At 41.8% G+C, this 18,549-nt stretch overlaps 1 protein-coding gene across 1 annotated transcript in view; it reads right to left on the reverse strand.

Moving 5' to 3' along the window:
• Positions 1-3,399, reverse strand: part of lpar1 (lysophosphatidic acid receptor 1) — a 45,103-nt gene extending 41,704 nt beyond the window's left edge. The window contains exon 1 of the mRNA XM_078271494.1: positions 3,009-3,399. The gene's annotated coding sequence lies outside the window, so the exon portion shown is untranslated. The remainder of the gene's footprint in view (positions 1-3,008) is intronic.
• Positions 3,400-18,549: the final 15,150 nt, after the last annotated feature.

Here is an 18,549-nt window from a genome sequence, read left to right on the forward strand (position 1 = left end):
CTAGCCAGCATGCTTTTCTTGCTATTCTGACCCAGAATCCTTTGCGCAGCATAAATGAAAAAGTCAAAGTTCAAGGCATCAAATCAATGTTATGAAGAAGTAGTATGTCGCAATTGTATGCATACTGCATGCAACACATAACTTTGTAAGGGCAGCTGCAGAACATAGTAAAGCCGCCTATGTATGATCTGCGGCAAAACCGCGAGGTCGGGCGCCAAAGAGGCAAAGCGCAGCTGTTGGAATTGGTTGCGCCTTGAATGGTCAGCGGCAACAAGGTCAAAGTTTAAATAATAATTAGCACTTTGAGCACAGAGCACGGTCGCAATTGCGAGCGGGGAAAGAGGGAAAAGTTACATTGTATGCCTTTAAAAGTGAAAAGAATGCAATTTGGAACATAGCTCAGAAATGTGTCTTACAGACACCAGCGAGCCTCATCTCGGGTTTTTGAGAAGTTCACACATCACACTCAAGCGGAGCGCCTAAGGGGACATGACATGACTTCTTTTTTTTCTTGTGTGCACAAGACACTTTCTGGTGCACACGCAACAGTATCTTTTGCTCACAAGAAACCAATCTAAGGCTAGCAAAATGAAGCTAACAAAGTACTGCTATCGTTATGTGGCTAAAGTTAATATTTCACATTCACAGCATGACATCAGTTAACAGTTGCCTTATCATCTTAGTTAATCATTAGTCATCTAAGTTTGTTGAAGACACTATCAAGACATTTCATTGCGTTTTCAGAAAGATAAATCCCTCCTCCTCGGCAGCCATTTTGAGTGCTATTCAGATTCTTGTGCGCGCCAGAAAGTATCCTGTGCACACCAGAAGAAAAAAAACCCTCCCATGTCCCTTTAGGGGCTTCCGTACGAGCCAATGCCGATATGTCTACGATATGGGGTTTATGTCAGGTAGCTCTAAAAACTGTCGGCAAGCAGAAGATCAGTGCAAAAGCCATAGGCGATTTTAGACCCTTTTTAGGGGGGGCTCAATCCCTTTTCCCTTTTCCTAGGTGTACTTGATTGGTCGAACTTATAGTCACGCCCACTGCCAACTCGGAAACTTGCAGACAGAGCAACAACGGGACATTTTTAACAATTTTCACCATCTTATTCATCATTAAATTCACTTCTGACAACGTTTTAGGCGAGAAATTGTGTTAAACTCCACAAGCGTGTCCTGCGGCTCGCCGGCCGTCACACACACACACACGTCCACAGCGTAGCAGGCAGAGGCGGGGTCTGTTCCGAGTATAATAAAGCCCCGTCTGTGTTGAGCAAAACATTACGTGAATTACTACGAGAATGGACGTGCATTTAATATAGGAAAAGTGCGCAAGTATTAGTATCATTAGTTGTTGTTGTATGTGGCGCTAAGGTCTAGTGACGATGCTATAAAGACCACTACCGTGCTTGCGTCACTCCCTTACCCCTCCTACCAGTCCATATGGCCACTTGGCCAGTGGGAATGCAAACGGAAAAAAAGATTTTGGGGGAACAGTAGTTCTTAGAACTGCTTAGAAGTGTACTTTTCCTCTAAAAAGTACAAGTACTATCCGGTCGGAAAGCTCCTATAGTGTTAGTGTCAAAAAACGTTTGCTGACATTGTTGTTCAGTAGCTAGCTCAGAGATGATCAGATAATTAAATTACTGATTTAGCAAGGGGGGTTAACACTTTTGCCAGGCACTGTATCCGTGTCATATTGTCATTAGGGGCTGAGCCCCCCTAAAGGTCTGATGCTAGAATCACCCCTGGAAAAAGCCCTGTAGTAGGCACAGCTTCAACGTATTATGAACTTTTGCAGCAACTAAAATATCTGTGCATGCTACACTTGATAACTTGACTGATAATCATCTTCATAAGCACCTTTTATGTGAATGAAAAATCATAACTATTTGCATGAGTGATCACGACTGTACTTATTCAAAAACCCCAGGATGCACCTGGCCACAGCCGGAACTATATATGCAAATGGGATGATGTTTCTTTTGACTTTTTTTTTTTACATAATACCTTTGGAAACACAACATATGATATTTTCATATTTCTGTCACAGCACGACAATGCATAACAATCACAGCCACGCACATTCTTGATCTCCATCCGCGTTGCAGGTGAGAATCACACACCTAGAATTTCTGATCCTGTTTTGGTGGCACGTCACATCATTTTGTCTCATCTTTAACGGAGTTCAGCGAGGAGTGAGGTTAGTTCGTGAGATTGTTGTTGTAGCCTATTTCAAGGCCTGAGTCCAGGGCACAGCAGGGTGTATCGACTCCAGCCGGTAGTAGACAGCATCAAGGCGTATATTTTGGGAGGATGCCAACACCACAAGAAATGTTTGAGGACTATCAATCTGCTGCTGCTGGCCTCTTCATCATGTTTTTGCAATTCCACCTTCATGTGCTGACACAAGTATTTCCTGTTGGGAGGACAACTGATCCTGGATTATGGATAACTTGTTTTGTTTTTTAAGGGAAGTGGGGTTACATTTGGCAGAGAGGAAGGGATTCAATGAAGAAAAACGAAAAGAAAATTCCAAAACACATTCTCTGACTGCAGATCAGCGTGGAAAATCAAGACAGATGTCAAACCTTCAGTCTCGGACCCAACGCCCGCTTGTTTTGCTCCCCCCCCTCTCTCTTTTCTGCTCACTCACTCCACAAATATTGTTCCAATCCCAGAGTTTGATAAAGAGTCCGTCTGGCGAAACAAGTCCCTTCATTCCTGCAGCGTCCCCGTTCCCGAGCCCTATAGTGCGCACAGCCGAACGTCTCCTAACGAAATAACGGTGTGCGCAGCATCTGCTAATGCCATCAAAGCCTTTATCTCAACCCAACGCGTCTACGTGGCAGGTATACTTTGATTATGTAAAGATGCCCACATGCGTGCGTGCATAAGTGAGTCATAGAAGAAAAAAGAAGAAAAGTTGCCCCCCGTTTGGAGCAAATGTGATTGGATTTATAAGGATTGATGCAATAAGCAGGATAAAGAGAAGAAATACTTACTGTGTCTTTCCTTTCCAAAGAGCGCAATAGGTAGTTTAGCGTACTCCCTGACTGGTTCCTGGATGCCCAAGTCAAGTTTGATTCTGGGTGCCTGAAATGCCTCCAACAGACAACTCCTAGAGACTCTGCGCAACTCTTGTGTCAAAGTCGCAGCGGTGTAATAAACGACTCCAAATCTAAAATACAGCCAGGTAACCCTTTCATTTTATGTCCGTGCAGAGAATACCTCCTATGTTGTTTTGTTTGCCCACCGTCGTGTCCCTGTTTTTCAAGTTGTTGTATTGATTCGTTCCCAGATGTAGTCGCCCTGATGCTCCGTGTCTGCGTCTCCGTGCCTCTCTGCGCTGGCGCGACGGCTCCGCCAAGCGCGCTCTCTCTCTCTCTCTCTCTCTCTCTCTCTCTCTCTCTCTCTCTCTCTCACACCGCCACACACACACTCTGCAGGAGAGGACCTTTGTCTGCACATGACGTCGCGCACACACACGCCTCACGCACGCATACAGACACACACTGCAAAAGAATTCATTTTTAAATGAAGGGTGGTAATGATCTTTTTTTTTTTTTGCACGTAGAGACATTTTGTCTGACGGTGTTACAGCTTTTCACTGCAAACAATAAAATAAAAACCAGACTTTTCTTGACACTGGTGCATTTATTTTTTTTTTTTTTTATCTCTTAACACAGGAGACAAGTGCATTTAATTCACTCATTCACAATTTTCCCACGTAGCCTATATCTCACGACGTAAATGCAATTGTTCCCACATGCATTTATTGTAGTGTTCGCAGTTGAGAGTTGTTCTTTTTCCCTCTGCTGCCTAATTGGAAACACATTTTTTTTCAGTAACTTGTTAAGAGAGAGACAGGAAGGCAGACAGGGGTGGAGTGAAGCAGAGAGAAAAAGGGAGCGTGATACTGACACTGAGGGACTCAAAGACATAATTGTATTCCTTACCAATTAACCTTCCTCATAATATAGCCTATTGGAAAGATTTCCCTGTGTCTGCCAGTGCTGGTGGCCAAGTGAAGTTTAAACTTTCTCTTTCAAAGTTCTCAGGTTATGAGAAATTACTTCAAAAAAATATAAATTTGGTAGGGACAGTTATGTGTCTGCCAACTTTACACTATCTGTGAACACTTTGTGAGGTGTTTGTAGCAAACCAACTGCCGCGGCTGTGGAATGAAATGAAGCGTTAAAGCCACGATACATCGAAACAATTTGTCTCATTAAGGTGAGCGTGTCACTTACATTGAATGACATATAGGACCAGTTTCCAGGGAAACATAAAACAGCCATCCCAACCCCTAATCCTAACATTAACCCTTTCGCAATATCCTCAAAGCATTACTGATACACTAGTCTCGCATTGACAGACCTTCCTCCACAGCTCTGCAGAGGAGGGTCTTGCCAGTCCAATTTTTAAACCAATCACAATCGTCTTGGGCGGCGCCTAATTTCCGGCAGAGCGAGAGCAATCCCAGAAGTGGAATGTCCTGGATATAGACCACCCATACACCATCTCTCATACACTCATGTAACAGTCAATATAGTCAATTGAAAGAAAAATAATCTGCAACTGTTTTGATCATCAATTCCTTGCGAATGTCATTTTCCAAGTAAAAGCAACACACTATTCCGCACTTCCGGCTTCTAAAATGCGAGGATAGCTGCTCTTCTTTGTCGTGTGCGATACAAAACGGAACATTTTTAGGTTTTGGAAGTGTTGGTCAGACAAAACCAAAATGATATGATGACGTCTTCTTATTGAAGGAAAATAGATTCTGCAGATCAAAGAACAACGAAAACAAGTGTTGGTTGCAAATATGTATCTAGGACGCCTCATGAGGAGCTGACTGAGAGCCTAGCATGGCCAATTTCTTTCTCTTTCGGCCTCTTGACAAAATCAGAATCAGAATCTGTGACGCCATGACTGTTGACGACCCTGATCCTGGAAGTCCTGTCTCTGCCCCCTCCTGTCTGGTCTGGTATTTGTCATGTAGTTACAAAACAAGCAATATGAGCGTTTTCTGATTCTATCAGCAGGATGGCATCGTGAGTCAGTGCCTTTCAAAACTCTTAAAAAATGACTTTCACCACAAAATGATTTTAAATTACCCTCTTTGATCTGCCAGTGCAATATATAAGGTTTGGTTAGGTTTAGGCACAAAAACTACCTAGTTAAAGTTAGGTAAGGATCTCTGACTGTTGGTTGAACACAGCATTTAAACAGTGTGGGCCCAACCATCCACCAAGCCACTTCCCTAAGACGTTTAGTCAACCTTTTGCCGACGGAAACGAGTCATAATTCACATAGGTTGTTGTAGGCATTTAAAAACAACAAATGTTGCTGTTGTTCTCGTTTCACGGTCTCGACAGACTGTAAACTATGCTTGGTTGGTGTTCAACGTGTAGTCTGACATTTCTCTTGGTCAAGTGACAGCAGGAATGTAAAGCCCAATGATTAAAAAGTGACCCTGACAAAAGACGTACATGTACGCGCTGTGTCTGATCTGAGCATTCTGCAAAACTAAGATATTTTTCATCTTTGCCACATAATTCAGAACAGCCTAGGTGTTTAGTTTCTCTGCCACCTATATCGATTTTCATAGTAACTGATTCCTACACATACTTGTGGTTCTTTTTGTGCATTGTGATGTGGAGAAACGAGACTATCCTCCGAAAAACGCCCCATAAGTTGTTTGTTCAAGCAGCAATTGTGACTCATATTTACGTTTATAGGGTGTAGAGGCGGCACACTCTAGTGGCCGTATTATTTTAGTGGCCGACTGGCCTTATTACTTTTAATGGGAGCAAAGCAGGGAGTAACGTGATGAAGTATAAGAGCGCCAAATTTTGCGTAAGGAGACAGGTTAGGGTGGTGGATGGGTCAAACAAACACAGGACTTTCACCCAGGAGACCGGGGTTTGTGACCCGTTTGAAAATAAAAGTAAACGGCGAGTTTTTTCCAGTTAACTTTCCAGAAAAAAAATCACTTTCTATGTCGCGTGTGTAACCAGAAGTGAAGTAACAGATTTGAACCTAAATGTTTTTCTAAACTTAACTAAGTAGTTTTGTTGTCAGACATCACCAAACTGTGACATTTCACAACTTTACCAACATGTTTAAAACCGAGACCGTTACATTCTCTGGTTTAGATATGAGGAGTGAAAACACTCCTGTGGGTTGTATTTCCTGCCATTGCTAGGGCGCTAATTTATGAAACGTTCCTTTTGGTCACAGTCGCGTGGTCAGTAACTGGCCCACCCACTTTACTCACTGGCCCGTCCAGCCAAGTTTGATCAAAATATGTTTTGTTATGAAAAATATTCAAATGTATGTAAAAAAAAAAATAGAACTATACTATAACAGAACTAGTTGTGTGTGTTTAATGTGTCTTCTCTTCTGATTAAAACGAAACTGTTTAAACCACAGAAAAAGGATCAAACAATTAGGAAGCCTTGGAATGTAGGTGGTTGTTATGGTAACAACAGGCCGACTCTCCGGGCTGCCTTCAGCAGCTAACGTTAGCTAGCTGGCTTTTTAGACAATGTACCATGGATGTGTTAAGCAATGTACTGCTAAAAGTTACCGCGACAACAATGGCTTCTCTTTAAAGTGGTATGGACAGTTTTCTTGGATGGAATACAGTGTAAATAACGACAAGCTTTTCTGCAGCATGTGCAGACATTTCCCCAGCGGCGCTAGAGTGCAGATCGAGCCGCATTTTTCTGTCCCAGCTCGGCCCGCGTCCGACAGAGCAGTAACCGAGCTCGGCCCAAGCCCGACAGGCGTTAAGATATTTATGTCCGAGCCCGACCCGAGCCCGACACAGTTAAAATCTAATTTTTTTTTCTCTCAAACTAATGACACATGGCGTTTGTAGGAAGGCATTCGGAAATGTCAACAGATGAGCGCATCAGCGCACACGGGGCAACAAGAGCACATTAACACAGGTGTGCACCTACATAATAAGCTTTTTTAAATGTAAAATGTTCAATGCCTTATCTGATGTGACCGAGCCTGACCCGAACCCGAACATCATTTCTAAATATCTTTCCGGGCCCGGCCCGACCCGTCGGGTTCCGACGGGCTCGGTTCGGGTGTCCGTCCTCTAAGTGGAGCTGACTGACAGCTCATCAGCGAGAGAGGAGTTTGTTTGAGTGCTGGCCCTCACAGAGGTAACGTTAAGTAAAACGTCTTTCATGCTTCTTGCGTTATTATTTAAGTAACCTATCTAGTAACCTCCCTATTTAGTAAGAAATCGTGAACACTAATGATGGCTTCTAGCTGAAACGCGTTTGTGTTTTGCCCACATTAAATAAGAAGATAACTTATCTGTGAATGACGTAGTTTTTAGTTTTCTTTGATCCTGTCACTGCCGTGGACTCGACACACGGTCTAAGATTTGGCGCCTTGCTGGCCACTTTTCATTATATCTTTCATAATTCAAACAGTGCTTGCCTGAAAGTTTTCATTCTTTGAGTTTCTTTTACTGCTGGTAGCGCATTTGCTGCTCATGATCTGACCATAGTCCTATAGCAACAATGCTGTTATGAATGCACAAAGGATATGTTACATGTGCGATTTCTGTCTGATGTAGGCTATTATATGTCATGCAGTATGTAAATGCCTTCTCTGCTGTTTGGGTTTATGTTTAGTTGCCACTTTGTGCAATAAAATGGTTAATTTTATAACAGTGCTGTGCAGAGCCAATGCTGCTGGTTCTGCCGGTGCAAATATATTTTAGCCTGAATAGGTTAAAATCAACAGGTTTTTGTCTATATTGTTGTGTACAAACCTATTAGACTGAGCTTTGTTGGTTGAGCATGTTGTAGACAGTGCTGCTATTGCCGTTGTAATGCAGTATGTTGGAAGGTACATTTTTTTTTCAGTTTGTCCTTTTTGCTACTTCTACATCTTTTTGAAAATGGCCCACTCAGTTTTGTACTGGCCCGCCCAAAATACTATTTCTGCCTACGCCACTGGCTGGTCATATTAGAGGGTAGGAATAGACAACCTATCGTCGTATGGTTTGGACGACTTGTTGGGAGAAAAATTGAAAATACTAAATGACTCAGCAAGACATGTTTTATAAAGTCAGTTGTAGCGCCTGGCATACTCGCAGATGGGAAAGGAATGAGTGGAACCACACAGAAACCAGCAATGGGGAAATCTGTTTGCTTTCAGGGAATTGTGAAAATACTTGCATGGCCGCTATGCTGCATTTGCTTGTTGTAATACAAGGTCCTGTATTTCACACAAGTCTAACAGACCAAATTTAAACCGTGGTATCCCACAATGGAAAGCAAACATCTACGAGCTGGCCGAAGGAGAATCCTACCTACTGTACAAGGGGGAGGCTTTAGGCACATGTATACTTGCTTGTTTATATGCTGTTTATACATATCTGATGATCTACTTTCAAGATGGACCCGTTATTTACTCTGCAACTACAACCAAAACATCATTTTAACTAGCTATATTAGAAGTTATTGCATCAACTTTGATATAATTCCTCACATTTCTGTCATGTACTTCTTGTATTGTCTTTTTTTCACGATATGTTGATGCACAAACTGTTTGTCGTAGAAATCTTTTGACACAAGCAAATGTTTGCTTGAATGTAACGGACGTTCATTAATATCAAAAAGTTACGCACTAAAGCTTTAAAATAACAACACAAAGAAAGCGGAAGGTAACGGACACTCGGCTGAAAAGAGTGACATCTGGTGGAATTTCCGGCGACAACAGAGCAATCCCGGAAATGGAACATCGTGAATATAGACTACGACCAACCTTATGTAACCTGTCATTTGGACCTGTGTCTACTGTTAAAAGTCACTCAATTATTAAAAATGGTCATATCACCTCAATAAGAAATTTCATTGACTTTTGATGCATGTATCCAAGTCACTAGTTAGTTCTGTAAGCACAATCCACAAGAGTTTTTTTTTTTTATGTGTCACACCCACAGGCTTGTGCTCCATCTGGTAGCATTTAGGTGTTTGCAGTAGACTAACCAACATAATTGTAGGAATGGGAGGGAAGAGCAGAGATGCGTTTAGCTAATGTACTTCTTCCTTGCAAGTCACTGGAGGTGTAGACAACATGTAATCACCTGAGTCAGGCTTATGTTCTGATCACTACGCATTGATAGACATTTTTCCTGCACTAACGATCACATCGTTTTTGTCGACATTGAATAGTGCTATAGGAGATAAACAGGAATCTTTAAAAGATAATTCACATACCATTTGGCTTATGTGTCTGATATACTGTAGTTACCCGTAGATGAGGAGCAACTGGCAGTGTCAATTCCGCTCTGACATTTCAGCATTTTCATTTTTGTATTACAATTTGGAAACGTACATTGTCAAAATTCCTAAATATCCTGCCTAGGCGCTTTCTCAACTGTCTTATGCAGGGTCACGTAAAATATATTTCTTGGTTATTGTAAACAGCAAGGCTGAAAAAAACATAAATAAAAGGTTTATTTTTATCCAACATGCTTCTACAGATGGCAATGTCATTCATGCTAGAGCTTAGATCTGGCCCAAAAAAATCAAGCTCGACCCAACCCGAGCCCGGCCCGGCCCGACACATTAACTGGAATTATGAGCCCTAGCCCGATTTCAACCCAACACTTTTTTAATACGTGGGCCGTTATAACTGACTTTCTCAACTACAATTAGGAGTTGTATGAACTCAACACCTTTCTCTGTGAGGGCTTGCTTCGCCCTCATGCTTGGAGAAGTAACAAAAGAGGACGTTGAAGGTTGACTATCATCTTTTCTGCCACGGCGAGCCTGCTTCATGTGTCTGTTCATCATCCAAGTCCCCGTTTTATTTGCTGTCATAGGCGAGCAGCGTGCAGCACTTAGCCTAACGCACTGGACAAAGCCGACATATGTTGTCACTGCCCACGACTTGTTTAAAATGGTTCCATAGCTCCGACTTTCCTCCAAACTTGCTCAAAGCTAATTCTCCTGTTTTTCTTTTTTTCTTTACATCCTCAAGCTCCATGTTGCACTTAAGCTACACCATACAGCCCAGCAGCCCCGGTGTGATGTGTGCGATACATGACACGTGTTGCATTTTGTAACTGTAGTCCAACTTGTGTAACTTTTTGGACACATTTGTTACTTTGGCCTAAATATAGCCTATATAGATAATCTTTCTGATTATGGCATAGCTTTCTCCCCACCCAATTAGGCTAATAAAGTAATGATTAAAAAAAAACACAAATGCTTGAGTCGAGCCGGGCCGGGCTCGGGTCGGGCTCGGACTCGGGGAGAGCATCTAAACTCTAATTCATGCCCCCAAGTATGATTTGTAATAACTTTGGTGATCCACTGACTTTCCATCCAGTGCCATCATCAGCTCAAAATTCCAAATTGGCAAATACTAGTGGTTTTCGACTGAATACCTGCAGAACTGACACTCCCAACAGCCTCAGCTGTACTTGTGTTCAGTGCTAATTGAATGTTAGCATGGTAACATTAAAGAATTTCTAATAAGGGAAGAAGTTCCACTCTCTCGTTACTTCCGGCTTCTGAACTGGTTGCAGTTCCACCAGAGTTCTGCATAGGGGGCACTCACAGGCCAGTGCAGAATGAATGGGACTCTATGGAGCTATACACCTCAAAATCCACTTTTCTCACGATATAATTTTTTGTCTAGTAATTTGAATGTTGCATTCGAAAGGGGAGGCTAAGAAAATACACACTACTGGGTGTTAGATTTTTTAAAAGTGGCTTTTTTGTTCTAAAAAGCCTTTTAAAATGTCAATGACGCCATACACATATACAGCCAGAGATACTGCTTTACGGCAAGCTCTGAGTCGCTTCCTTTTTTCTCTCGAAGCATCGACAACACGTGCTAGAAAGAGGTTTGCTAATGTTTTAAAGACCACGCCGAAATATTCACTCTGACATTCTGGTTCTGCTTTGGATGCCGTCAAGCGGGATCTCCGATCGTAATCAGTCCTTCACTGACCAATCAGCATTCATTAGCAGAATGCTAGCGTGTTATGGGCAACAATGACTCAACCTGTAAGAAATCGAAAGGACACAAGTACTTGTTCATTCAACTTTTGACCTATAATCCATGTTGAACTTGCAAAAACTACAATCAAATCCGAGATTTCTCAACGACAATCAGACGAAAGAGACAAATTTAGCCATCTAGCTCCATAGAATCCCATTCATTTAGCACTGGACCGTGATCACCCCCAGTGGAACTCTGGTGGAACTGCAACCAAAGTAGGTACAATGGGGCTGAATAGGGAGTGGAACGGCTTTCCGTAGATGGGCTTTGGTAACATGCTAAACTTATAAGGTAAACATTATACCCGCTTATCATCAACATGTTAGCAGTGTTATTGCGAGCATGTTAGCATGCTTACATTAGCATTCTGCTCAAAGCACTGCTGAACGGCCTTAAAGAGCCGCTGGAGTGGCGAGTCTCGTTTTTTTATGTGCCAAATAAAAAGAAAAGTTTAGTTCAAACTCTGTGTGATAACAAGTTGGTTTAAAATCTCACTTCCTTTTAAAGCCATGTAACCAGGTCCGGCTCCATGTGGCATTTAGCCTAGTTATGTACATAAGGGAGGCTTGCCACTTTGAATTTGTGTATTTAAGTAAAACAAAGGTCCTCTTCTTAAGCATGAACTGCACTACTGATTAGCCCCAGCTCTCACTCCCAATACAAACTCCTTTTAGATTGTTAAGCATTTAGAGGCAGGTACAAATCACCCCGAGAGACAATCACCACCATGTTGGGAGTGAGAGAGAATTAGACAGAGGATTGAATTAGACAGAAATAAAGAGTTCAGAGGTTTGGACATATGACAGCAAAGGGAGAGAGGCACATGGTTTTCAAAGGGTGCTCAATTAGTAGTGGAACAGAGAGTGAAAGAGACCAAGGGGTTAGGTAGGGTGAAATAAGAGGAAATGGTTGAAAAAAGTAGAAGTGGGGGAATAGACAAAAGGCTACATAAACAGCCCAGGGGCAGGGAGATGAATTACATCACAAAGTAAATAAAACTCTCAGGTAGGAGGGTGACAAAAGGGTGATTATGAATTACTGTTGATGTAGATACAATAGGCTTGGATATGAAAAGCCTCCATATAAATGTTACACAACAACCATATGAATGATGAATAATGAATAATAATGAGACAGTCAAAGAAAACAAAAAAAACAGCCAAAATAAGCTCCAGTCAGGCACCCATAATGGAAAGAAAGACAATACATATGGCCACTGTCATCCTCTTCTAATGTAGTAACGGTTTATGATTTCATGTACATTTTCAAATTAAGGTTTATCAGACAGAGCAATACACAGTTCCTGCAGCACTTTTTTATGTGGGTACTAAGCAACAAAATAGCCCTTTAAGTCATGAATAATTACAGTACATGAAAAATATTTGAATATATAAATAAACAAAATCCCTTTTTGCCATATTTAGTAAACCTCCCTAAACTTCCAGCTCTCCTCTCCCTTGTGTTGCTCCTCTGACTCAGAGATTTTATTTTCACGATTACAATCTGACAGGCTAAATTATACAGACCAGATGCACATGATGACAGTAAGATTGACTGTGTAACAGTTTATGTTCCGGACAACATCTCTCTCTCTCTCTCTCTCTCTCTCTCTCTCTCTCTCTCTCTCTCTCTCTCTCTCTCTCTCTCTCTCTCTCCGTTATTGTCAGCAGTAAAGATTAATGAGATGGAGATGACAGATCCACCATGGGGACTTCCTTTGTCTCAGGTAGTGATGATACATGGTAATGGCTTCTCTCTGTCGATGACTGTATCAGTTGTAAAGTGTTCTTTTGTAATGGACTCTTGTATACTGGTTTACAGCCTCCCCTGCAATTACTAGGTCTTAAACCACATAGAGTTGGCGTCATTGCCAGGCTGTCATTGTGAAGGGATTAACGGCCAGTTCAATTGAATAAGCATAAAAGATCAAGTTTACACAGTTATACAGCTACCTTGCACTCTCCAACACTAACAAAATCCACCAGCACATCTAAAGCTCACTGATTGAGAAGTTACATCTTGTTGGTTGGATCCGTACAAAACCAAAGTGTAAAAACTCACCATTTATTTTTTTACACGGGGTTATGTGCCAGACTATCTCTGAGCCGTTGCCAGGCAACCAGCGGATATATATATATATTTTACATATTATTACATAAGCGAGCGAGATATAACTTGTTTATTTAGTTAGCTTTTGAGGCCTAATCCGTCATGTGTATAAAGTGTGTGCACACACACGTATGCACTCAATTAAATGCTGTCATGCAACCAGGTAAGCAAACACACAGTCACACACACAGAGAAAGAGGCAATCAGGCAAGTAAACATACGTAGAACACTACAGGAGTGCTTTCTCTGGCGACCCGATAGCTGCTGGTTAGTAAATACGCAGGAACACCGTAACCGGGAGGAAGTGTGGGTTAATGTGTGTATTGATACTGGGACGTCTACACAATGTGTGAGTTGATTGACTTCAAAAAGTTCGCCACTTTACTCAAACCAAAGTTCAAAACACCTGTTTATGTATGTCTTCTTTAGTCTATTGGCTATTTAGGTTTTTTCCTGGCACACGTCTCTTACACATTTTACTGCGGCGTCTTGTGTAGACTGTTTACATATTTGTTCTTATCATATGTACATTGTTTGTACTGGTGTTATTGTTGAATACATTGTGAATACATATTTCTAAAATTGTATGATGTTTTTGTTGAGTTATTATTATACAATACTTTTTCTGACCTTTGTGAATCCCCCGACAAGTAACCCATATTACATAAAAGACTAAAACTAAGCATTTTCAAAAAATTTAAACTAAACTAAACTAGCAAACCCACTTTAAAAACGAATTACAACTAAACTGAATTTGAAAACAAAAAGTCAAAACGAAATAAAAATAAAAAACTACTGAAAAATGCAAAACTATAATAACCTTGGTCCCCAGTAATGTAGATGAATTTGAAACCGTATCTTTTCCCTCTTCTTTGGACCTGCATCAGCACAAAGCCAGCAGTTTCCACACCAAACCTTTTTTGTTTTAAAGGAACAGTTCAACATTTTTGGAAATGCACTTTCTAGCTTTCTTACTTGCTTCACATTTCAGAGTGGTATCAATCTTTCCATCTAACTCTCGACAAGAAAGTGAATAAGCGAGTTTCCTAAAATGTCAAACTACTCCTTTAAACGCTCTCCTTTTCTTGCAATGTCGTTTGTCCTCTCGTTTGTCTTGGCATTGGCTGTCCATTAGTTATGCTTGGATACTACTGTAAAGTGTGTGTGTGTGAAAATGCTGTATTGTGCATTGTTGAACAGCTTACAGTCTGCAGTTGTATGCTTGGATTCTTATCGACTGTAGCCTCTAACAGATTAGATTGTATTGTCGCAGAAACTCTCTTTAAAAGACCTTTCATGCTATCAGGCCATCACAGTTGGTACATTTGTGTTTTTGTGTACCTTCTGATTCAAAGCAGGTCATAAGCTATGCTGGGATGCTAATGTAGCCCCCACCAGAGCAGTGCAGCATGGAAAAGCCATTACAGTTGACAGAAAGGCCTTTTATTTGGAGAACTAAGCTCAGCTTCACATCAGGAACCAATTACTTTCAACTGCTTTTCCTCAGAAAGCAGCTGAAGAACCCCCCACCTCTACCTTCATTTGTGTCCATCCCCCACCCCTCCCTCCATCCCCTCCCCATGCCAGTACCTACCTCTCTCCTATGGCTCTATCCCTCCCTTTCCTTCCTTTATTCTTCCCTCTCTCTCTTTCTCCCTTGCTGGCATCTCACTCTTTAGCTAGCCCTCCTTTTCCTTCCTGTCTCCCCCTCTATCATGTTTCACTCTTTTCTCCTCCACCCTTTCCTGCCTACTAACCTCACCTTTTATATTTTCCTCCTAATTTTCACACAAAATTTCTCACTACCTCATTCCTCTCACAACCTTTCCTTGCCCCGGTGCTTTCCAGTCCCTCTCCTTGTTATCATCCCTCCATTCCCTACAACTCTTGCTCCCTCTGCCTCTCTCTAGGGTCTCCACCTTTCTTCTTTCCCTCTCTTCTTACACTTACACTACAAAAAATCTCGGTACTAAAGATGAACTACGCAGAGTTTAAGTGTAAAACAAATCCTCTCAAATAACAGCATGACTCAGTGATTGGCAGTAAAGCAGCAGAGACAAGTTTTTCATCTTCTGCTGTAGGCAAACAATCGTGACAGAAATATGGTGAAATATGGTCGTAAATCTGTTAACAGTCGTTGTCCTAGATGGCATTGTGTGAGACACATCCAGTGACTGTCAGAAATGTAGGACCAATCTCTCGCAGTGTGACTGCTGCTACAATCCACGTGGGTTTAGGATGAGTCCACTTGCTTTTTTCACATCGTAGCACTATGATTTATCGCACAATATGCCATGTTTTAAAATTGATATCAATGTCACGCAGATTGTAAGAGAGATTTTATTAGACCCATCTTGCGCAATGGGCTTCATGCAAGAACCATTCGAGTGAATGGATGTGTTCTTAAAGCAACACCAAAGATTCTTTTGTACCTTAAAATTAATGTTCCCAAAATCGTTTCAGTGGTTCATCAACTCGTAACAGGATGAACAGCACTTCTTCATTCGCTTTGCGGCCCTCTATCGGCTATAACCGCACTATGCAAGTTTGCCAGATCGGGTAGCGGATCTGTAGTTCGAATGAATGAATGAATGTAGTTTGGTAATGGACAATTCCGCTTCCAACCTGTAGGGGGACCGAAGAGGAAAAGTGCTTTGGTGTTGCTTTAAGTGGCACATACAAGTAATTTTTGAATATTTGTGGCATTCACCAGTTTTCTCGTATTTATAATTTTGTCATAGGATGAGTGGTCCAGACCTGTCGTTTACAGACCACTACTGACATGTCATCTGCTGATTTCCGACAGCAGAACTTGAAGCCCTTCTTTTTACTCTTTTGTAATATTTTTGTGACTGTAATGTGCCCAGAAACGGAAGCGTTAGCCTTACATACCAATCTGTTCTTTATGCTAATGATCAAATCTCACCTCCTTATGAACAGGTGGCATCAAGTTGAAAAGAGCCTTTTAAGAAACTTGGTACACTCGTATGTGTGAGACCCATTGTGACATACGACTAACCTGCAAGAACACCATTATTGGTACAGAGTGTCCAGAGTTACATCCAGAAACACGTGAAATCTCTTCGGTTGCCTTTGTTAAAAGGCCTTTTGGCAGGGTTACATGGGATGTGTTCCTTTCAGCAAGAGTATAAATTGTTGTAAATAAATTATTCTGACATGTACAGCTTTGGAACATAATCCCAGCTATCCTGCTATAAAATGTTATCTTAGTTTGCTGAGGTAGTGGAAATTACAAGCTAAATATAAATACTTTAAAAACCATACTTTCAGTTGAAGTAGTAAAGGGAATTCATAATTGTGTAATCCAATGGGTATTGACACAGGCGTACAAGGGATTTTGGTTCAAATGTCACCTGTCTGTGAAACTAAATTAGTCGCAGATTTCATTAAAGCCCAAGTTTGCATCGTAAAATCACAGGTTGCATATTGAAACATATTGAATCTCTTCCCACAGGCGTGCATGCGGTCAGTGTTTCAGTAACAGAGTACACATGCACACAGCTGCACGCACACTCACACGGAGCAGTGCCACGTCTGTGGTTAAAAGCCTAGTGGTGTGGTACCATGTAAACACACCACTCAGTGGCATGGTTGTGGTAACCCTCACACACTGTACACTCTCTCCCTCTCGGGTTTCTCTTTCTCTCCTCTCTGTCTTTCTGTTTTTGTCATTTTTCCACTCTGCCACTTTTCCCTGCTTCCTGTATCCCTCTCTAATCTCACGCTGTCATCTTCTGTTTCCTGTGTCTCTCCGTCCACTTCTTCCTGACAACTGATTTTATCTGCACATTTCAATTTGATATTGTAGATCAACGTCCCAGACAGCACTGTATTTACTTTGTTGTCTAGATTGTCCTCACCATCTGCAATACATGTATTTCTTTCTTTCATGCCTGCATCTGTATGATTATTTGAATATAGTTTACAAATGAGAAATGATAATCTAGTCTCACTGACTGTAAAAGATAAATGTGGCTCTATTTGCCCGGACCACATTATGTATTATTACATTATGCGTACAGTATTGTGTGTTTAACTGGAATACACTGTTATATTGATCATTAGAAACCCCAATGATACTGAAGCATTGAAGCAGGATATTTTGGTCAAAGTCTGTAAGATTCATTTCTAGGGGACCAGGAACACCTGTACAAAATTTGGTGGCTGTAAAACTCAGTTCATTTCAAAATGTCCATTGACTTTTGGTTTCACGCGGGACACAAACCCCGGTCTCCTGAATGAAAGTCCTGGGTTTGTTTGACCCATCTGCCACCCCAACTTCCTTCCTTACACAGAATTTTGCGCTCTTATACTTTGTCACCTCAGTTCCTTGTTTGCTCTTGTGACATTTACCACAGCCACGAGAGTTCGTAAAGAGCTGCTTGCAAAATCGACCCATACGGCCGTTTTCTGGGTAAGGACGGGCTGTTCTGCTTTAACCGTGCATATCTGCTCCTTCTTCTACGTTTTATGGCAGATTGCACCCATTGCTTTTGAAGTTGCATACTGCCACTCTGGCCTTTTACCGGAGGCATTGGTGCGCCTATAGGTGTGGACACACAGAGCCGACTGCCAAACGTCGGCAGAAAAGGCAGTTGGGCTGATCAGTCTCCCCAAATTGGTCAAAAAAGTGCCTCGGAACACACCAAAGCGACGAGACGTAATACGTCTCCAAAACAGCAGGTGGCGCTAATCGGTATTGTCACCCAAAAATGAAAACTGGCAGCTGATTGGACAAACGCGTCACATGGGTCTGACTTTTCCCGAAATTCAAGACAGACTGTCATGGCGTCTTGTTCAGAATATGATCTCATATTGTACTAAAATAGTTCACCGAAACGTGTTTCTGAAAACATTTTAAGCGAGAAATAGGCCATGCAGTTTCATTTCAGATCGACAAAGGTCAGTTTAAAATATTTTTGGCAGATTTTGAGAGACTCAAGTCACGCTCATTCCACTCCCCGTTTCTGGGTTAGCACTCTACCAATCAGATGGGTCACTTGAGTCCGACTGCCGGCAGTTCCCGCCCCGCCGATTATACATGTCAAATCGGCCAAAATGAAGGCCGACGGCCCCTCGGACGGACAACTGCACGGAACACACCGAACAGACTCGAGTCATTGAACTCGCCAGACTGTCCAACGGCCGATTATCGGCTCTGTGTGACCACACCTTATAACTCGTGTTCTAGCAGTTCTTCGAAATAAAAGTCCTCTGCTACTTTCAGGTTTTTATTAGGGGGGAGGAATGCATGTGTTCTAAATATTGAGGTGGACATGCCCCATGCCCCCCCCTCAAAAAAAAGAGTCAAACAGTAGATAGACAAAGATCTATGTCAGCTGGCCCAACTAGAATTACATAGAG

The sequence above is a fragment of the Sander vitreus genome, chromosome 16 (genome assembly GCF_031162955.1).
Source record: "Sander vitreus isolate 19-12246 chromosome 16, sanVit1, whole genome shotgun sequence".
Classification (NCBI taxonomy): Eukaryota; Metazoa; Chordata; class Actinopteri; order Perciformes; family Percidae; genus Sander; species Sander vitreus.